Source organism: Sciurus carolinensis, chromosome 3, assembly GCF_902686445.1.
Source record: "Sciurus carolinensis chromosome 3, mSciCar1.2, whole genome shotgun sequence".
In the NCBI taxonomy this organism is placed as follows: Eukaryota; Metazoa; Chordata; class Mammalia; order Rodentia; family Sciuridae; genus Sciurus; species Sciurus carolinensis.
In genome coordinates, this window is record NC_062215.1 from 126108141 (window position 1) to 126114499 (window position 6359).

General features: G+C 35.7%; 1 non-coding gene across 1 annotated transcript; it reads left to right on the forward strand.

The window, feature by feature from the left end:
* The first annotated feature begins 5990 nt into the window (after positions 1–5990).
* LOC124981619 (U6 spliceosomal RNA) lies at positions 5991–6097 on the forward strand. The gene has a single exon (XR_007108108.1). It is a non-coding gene; the product is annotated as a U6 spliceosomal RNA (small nuclear RNA).
* Positions 6098–6359: the final 262 nt, after the last annotated feature.

Genomic DNA, 6359 nt, shown 5'->3' on the forward strand with positions numbered 1-6359 from the left:
TTTCCACGTACTCGTGATGTAGTTCAGAAAAAGACCAAGTTATAAAATTATTGAGAGACTGGGACTGTAGCTCAGTGGCAGACCACTTGTTTAGCGTGGGTGAGGCACTGGGTTCTATCCTTAGCATCACATAAAAACAAACAAAAAACGGCATGCTGTTCATCTACAACTACAAATTTAAAAAAAAATAAAATAAAATGATTGATGTAGTATAGACCTGTTTTGTAAAACCCTGTGCCTAGGGGCGGGGGGAAATGAAGAATGGTCACTAATGTATTAATAGTTGTAAAATCATAAATGATTTGTATTTTTCTCTTTTTAAAGTGTATTCAAAAATCTACAGTGAATATGTATTATGTCTTACATTTAAAAATTAATCATTGCCCACAGGTAACATAAAGTATTTGAAAACAAGAATAGTGTGAACTCTCACAAGTTTTAAAAGAGGATAGATGGTTTGGGTTTTTTTCTCTTACTCTTGAGCAAACCTAGTTTGCAGTTTCTAACTTCTCTGAATTATTCAAAACCAGGTAAAGCATATAGTACCAGCAGTGGTTTTACTATTTCATTAAAAAACCTGACTACAGCAGATCAGATCAATGCACAAAAAAAAAAAAAAAAAAAAAAAAACTCTAAGAGCTTACTTTCTCTTGGTTGCATAATTTGACACTCCCAGGATTTACATGTAAGGTTACACGTTCAAATATTCCTTTAGGTAAGTGTAATTACTTGTAATTGAAGCAAGCTTCTTCAACTTGAATTAAACCTCAGCTGTTAGGTAAAAATCCTGCAAAATGATCCCCACACTAAAAACTAGTTTGGGAGAAATTATTTACAAAGAACCTGACAGGAAGAAGGCAGAGACATCATAATAAAATGACGTTTCTGGCTCAAAGGAGACAAAAGTACATTGTTAACCATTCAGGTTACTTATTAAAACTACTACATCAGAGAAGGTAGACAATTAACCCAGGAGGTAGGAGATGCCCAAGTCATACATGGCACAGTGGCTACCCTGAAGGAGTTCATGAAGTCTTTGGTATTTCCTTGTTAAGCAATAACATTTCCATTGAGTGTAGACTGAATGAAATAATCATTACCTTTACAAAACTACAATTTGCTGTGAGTATATTATTTCAGGCACCTGCAGAGTACATAGTTTCAAAGGGAGGAGAGCAGCATTGATAGAGTCTGAACATGCCAAAGAAAGAAAAATAAAACACTAAGGAAAAGCTGTTTGGCTTTAAACGGTGTTTCAGCTCTAGAAGAGGAATTCTGAGTCTCAGACCCCCATGCCAAGGAGGATCCTAGTCTTGAAAATACTGAAAGACAGATGTCTTCCCAGGTCCTGCCCTCTAAACTTGCACTTTGTGCTATGGTAAGAAGAACCAAGGGAGCAAGAAAAAAAGAGGATTTGTTTTTTCTGTCCTTTCTGGTGCTCATGAGAGCCCATGTACTGCCAAACTCTTAATTACGTGTGTGTGTGTGTGTGTGTGTGTGTGTGTGTGTGTGTGTGTGTGTTTTGTGCTGGGATCCAACTCAGGGCTTCTGCATGCTAGGCAAGCACTCTATCACTGAGCTACACCCCCAGCCCTACTATCTTATTTTCCCACCTATTGGTTTCACATTCTACCGATCCCTGTACATTTTCATTAATGTCTGAATTCTTTGCTCTCTTGAAAAAGACAACTGTCCACATATGCTTGAGGTGTCAGAACTGTGATACTTTGCCCCCAAACCTCACAAAAAGTAAGTATCACCAGGGAAACCTGAGTGCACAAAGTTTGGATAATGGTGATTCGTTGGTTCATTATTCTACCTGCTTCTTTTGCTCTCATCTATCAAGTTCCAAGACCCAAGAGAGAATCAAGGCTGCTGCTTCTATCACTTCCTTTATACTCCTTGTTGGAACCAGAAAATATTTGTGCTCTTTTGGAATTATAATTGAAATTTTACTTCATACAGCATATTGGGAAGTACATTTCCAAAGATGGTACCCAATTAACCACCCCTCCCAGTACCGAGTTGTGTGAGTAGTACAACCTCGTTGAATCAAGGCTGGCCCCTGGGGTTTGCTTTAAGTAATAGGAGGAGGCCGGGAGTGCTACTATGCCAGGTCCCAGCCTAAGCCTGAAAAAAAACCTGACAGCTTTCAATTTTATACCCTTGAAATTCAGTCATGTTAGAAATCTGAATCCTTCATGAATGAGAAGCCAAATACAATGAAACTCTGGATGGAGAGAGAGGTTATGTGAACACAGGCACTAGACTTGTGAATGAAAACACCATCCTTCCAGCCTACCTAGTCAGGACACGGAGAACTCCAGCCCTGCTACTATCAGACTGCAACCACACATGAGAAATTGCAAGCAAGACAGTGGGACTGTGTGGCTGAGCCCAAGCTACCCAAAGAACTGTGCAGGAGTATAATAAATTGTTTTCAGCCACTAAGTTTTGGGATGGTTTACTTCACAGCATTACATTAAAAAAATAGTATATATTGAATAGCAAAAGCAGAATATCTTCAGCCTGCTTTATATTTGTTAAGCATCACAGTGAGCACATTTAGAGACAGTATTTGTGATTTAATAACATCTCAGATAGAAAAGAATTGACTTCTCTGGAAATGAGGATGTTATCTTCCCCATAATATATACCTTTTGCTACATACAAAGCAAATGACCTCATCACACCACACATCAGTTTTATATCATTAGATAGATGATGGTGAGATTCTCCTTATTAAAATACACTTAAAGAATGCAGACGTTTCATCAATTAAGTAGATTTTGGTATAAATGTATACTAAGGTTCTGACCCTGAAATGACTTCATTTACACCAGTTATATAACATGCTTGCTGAATATCTGCTGAGGGAATTTGAACTTGAGGAGAAACCTGCCCAGTGAATAAACTGAATTCCAGTACAGTAATGTTGAAAGTAATTGGTGTGTTAACTTTGCACACCTCACTATGCAAACTGCAGGTACAAAGAGCTGCATATCTACAAAGCCAGTTTTAACTGGTGTAGTTTCCTGTTCATAATAGAAACAGTGCCCTGCAGGAACTGCAATGCAGTGACTAAAGGAAAACAGCAGAGGTTTAAAAGAGTTATTTTGAAGCATATATGTTGATACTTATATATATTTTTGCATAGGAAAAATGCTGTCTATGCCCCCAAATGGTAATTATTTATTAATCTAATTAGTTATAAATTGATAAATTTATTTTTCTCATTTTTGCCTGTTTTTTACTAAATAAACTTGTATTATTTTAATCATCATCATCATCACATCATCATCATCATCATGAAGATAAGGTATAGAGGTGAGGAAGGAATACTTGTTTTTCTCCCAAGCCACTGGATCTATTTTATTTTCAAACTGAATTTTAACCACATACTTAGCAAATCTTTCCATCTTGTATTTACTTGAGGGGAGCCTGGAGATTCATCCACAGCTTTAGTGTAGTCGTGGTAAGGATCTGAAGATACTTTTCTCTTTTAATTTACTGCAATATTTGCAAAGTTTCGCTCAGGATAGGAGCTCCCAGACAAAGAAGAAATATTATGAGACTAAGAACTTCAGCTACAAAATTATATGCAGAGTTGTCCATGTATAGCACTGCTGTATAGGGAAAATAAAATGTAGAAAAACAGTTATAGAGCTATGTCTGCAAGTCTGATTTGCAAATATCAATGATGGGAGTAGAATGTCAAATAATTCTTTCATCTTTGTATTTTTCTCTATTGCTTAAATCTTTTATGGAAAGTACTTTTAGAATTGCGGGAAAAGGGGCTGGTGTTTGGCTCAATTGTAAAGCACTTGTCTAGCATGTGTGAGGATCTAGGTTCCATACTCAGCACCCCCCCCACACACATACACACATGCACATACAAAAGATTTAGGGGGAGAAAAAAACTCCATTTTGGACAAACAAAAAGCAGAATGCAATGAATGGGATCCTAATTAGAATAAGATACCACCCATGCTTGTATAAATATATCAAAATAGATTCTGTCATGTAGAAAGAACCAATTAAATTTAATTGAAAGAACCAGTTAAAATGAATAATTTTTTTTAAAAAACAATGCAGTGAACAAAAGAGCAAAACATCCTCATAAACAGTCCTTGCAGACAAAGTGTATAACCTTGAAGACTGGGAAGTGAAAAGAGAAATTAAGATTTGCCAAGAGATTTGTTTTCTGGAATTTTTTTTTTAATTCCGTGAACTTTTGTTTTACCCTTTGAATAATATTAGAATTAAAAAGAAACAAGATATCTTCTGGTTGGGATATGGCAAGTAATTTTTGTTTTGATTGATAAAGCTGATCTATAAGCAGTAGCTGCCTACGATGCTTTGCTGAGAAGTATTCAGAAGCAGCTTCCCAATTTGGTAGAAAAAGTTCAGTGGTTGATTAACAATGTCCACCATGGGCACAGAGTTACAGGTTCGGTGGCACTTAACAAGCTTTTTCCTCCCTGATCTAGTCCAACTTACTTCTTCATTTGAGGGTACTGAGGGGTCAGGTGGTTACCAATGGTCACAGAACTAGCTATTGACAGAGCTAGAAATAGAATAATGTTTCCTGACTCCTAGTTTTACATTCCTCTCACACAGTAAATTGAATTGGACTTTTGCAGGTAAATCTGGTGCTGAGATATATCTAAAGTTGTAAATTTTATTTACATACTAGCACATTGATTTTGAAGGGGGTTAATAACCCAGTTTATTAATAATGATTATTTTTGTATAGATTTCATATTCCCTGCAAATCAAGGTAATATGATTTGGTCCAATATTATATATCAGAAAGTGACAGAAGAACTAAGTGACTTGTTCAAAACTCAAGGTAATTATTATCTGAAAATCACTGACCCAAAGCTCAGGCTTAGTCCATTCCATGCCAGCTGGCTTGTACTGTATTTTAGAGAGTACACATAGCAAAGCTCCCTAAAGATTACATTTTTCCACATTCTGTTTAATTAATTCCCTGTGGACAGAATGATAAAGTATTTTTCACTAGAGAGAAAACTTGCAAACAAATACGAGAACAGGATTTCTGAATTTTAAAACTTTCAAGTGAAGGCAGGGAGGGTCATTTGCAACTTGAGCCTCTCCATCTAATGGCAGGGATTCTATTTTTATCTTTTAATGAAAAGGTCTAATGATAAGGTATACAATATACTGACAAGACTATAAGCTATTGCAACCCTTGCAATTCAATAGCAGCAACAACCCCGAACAAATAAACAACAAATACTTATTGGTTGCTAGGAATTGTGGGGATCATGAGTTTTCCATGAATTAGTTAATTTAATTATTTCAGAAAACCAAAGACACAGGTAAATAATTACTCCCATCTTAGAAATGAGGAAACTGAAGCCCAAAGATACTAGATAATTTTATCTATGGTCAAGTCAGTAATAAGTAGCTGAATGTTCACTGACTTTAAAGCTCTTAAGCATAAAAATATGCTGTATCCCAGGTATGTTTCAAAAAATATATACAGGGTTAATTAGTAAATTTGTGTAGAAGTGTGTATTTAAAATAGTTTGCAAAAAAATCCAAACTATTTATTATTCATTTAAAAAACAATAGTTGAATACTTAGTGAGGGGTACTGTGTTGGAGATTTGAAGATCAAATTGAGTTAAATACACATTCTGTTCTCAAGGTTCTTACAGTCCAGTAATAAAATATCATAATGGCCTACATTAAGGAAGTAACAAAGATGAAGGAAGTTGATCTATTCAACCTATTGGCAAAGGTCTAGGGTTTTCTCTTTTTAAATTTTCATGCAAAATTGACATAATTTTCTTTCTTTTTTATTACTTTGTTGTTGTTGTTTTGGTTTTTTTTGGTGCTGGGGATTGAAACCTGTGCTTCAAACTTACTAGGCAAACAATTTTCTTTAAGGAAACAAAAAGCAGCTTTATTGAAGTGTAAGTAACATACAATAAATGACACATATTTGAAGTATACAGTTTGGTGCTTGCTTTGGCAGCACATATACTAAAATTGGAACGATACAGAGAAGATTAGCATGGCCCCTGCGCAAGGATGACACGCAAATTCACGAAGCATTCCATATTTTTAGGAAGGAGGGACTGTATAGAGGGAAAAGAGAGGTGGGAGGGGTGGGGGGAAGGAAAAAATAACAGAATGAATCAAACATCATTACCCTATGTAAATGTATGATTATGCAAATGGTATGCTGTTAATCCATGTACAAACAGAAACAACCTGTATCCCATTTGTTTACAATAAAAATAAATTAAAAAAAAATAAAGTATACAATTTGATAAGCGCACACACACACACATTCACAAAACCATCAGCACAATCATGGCAATACAC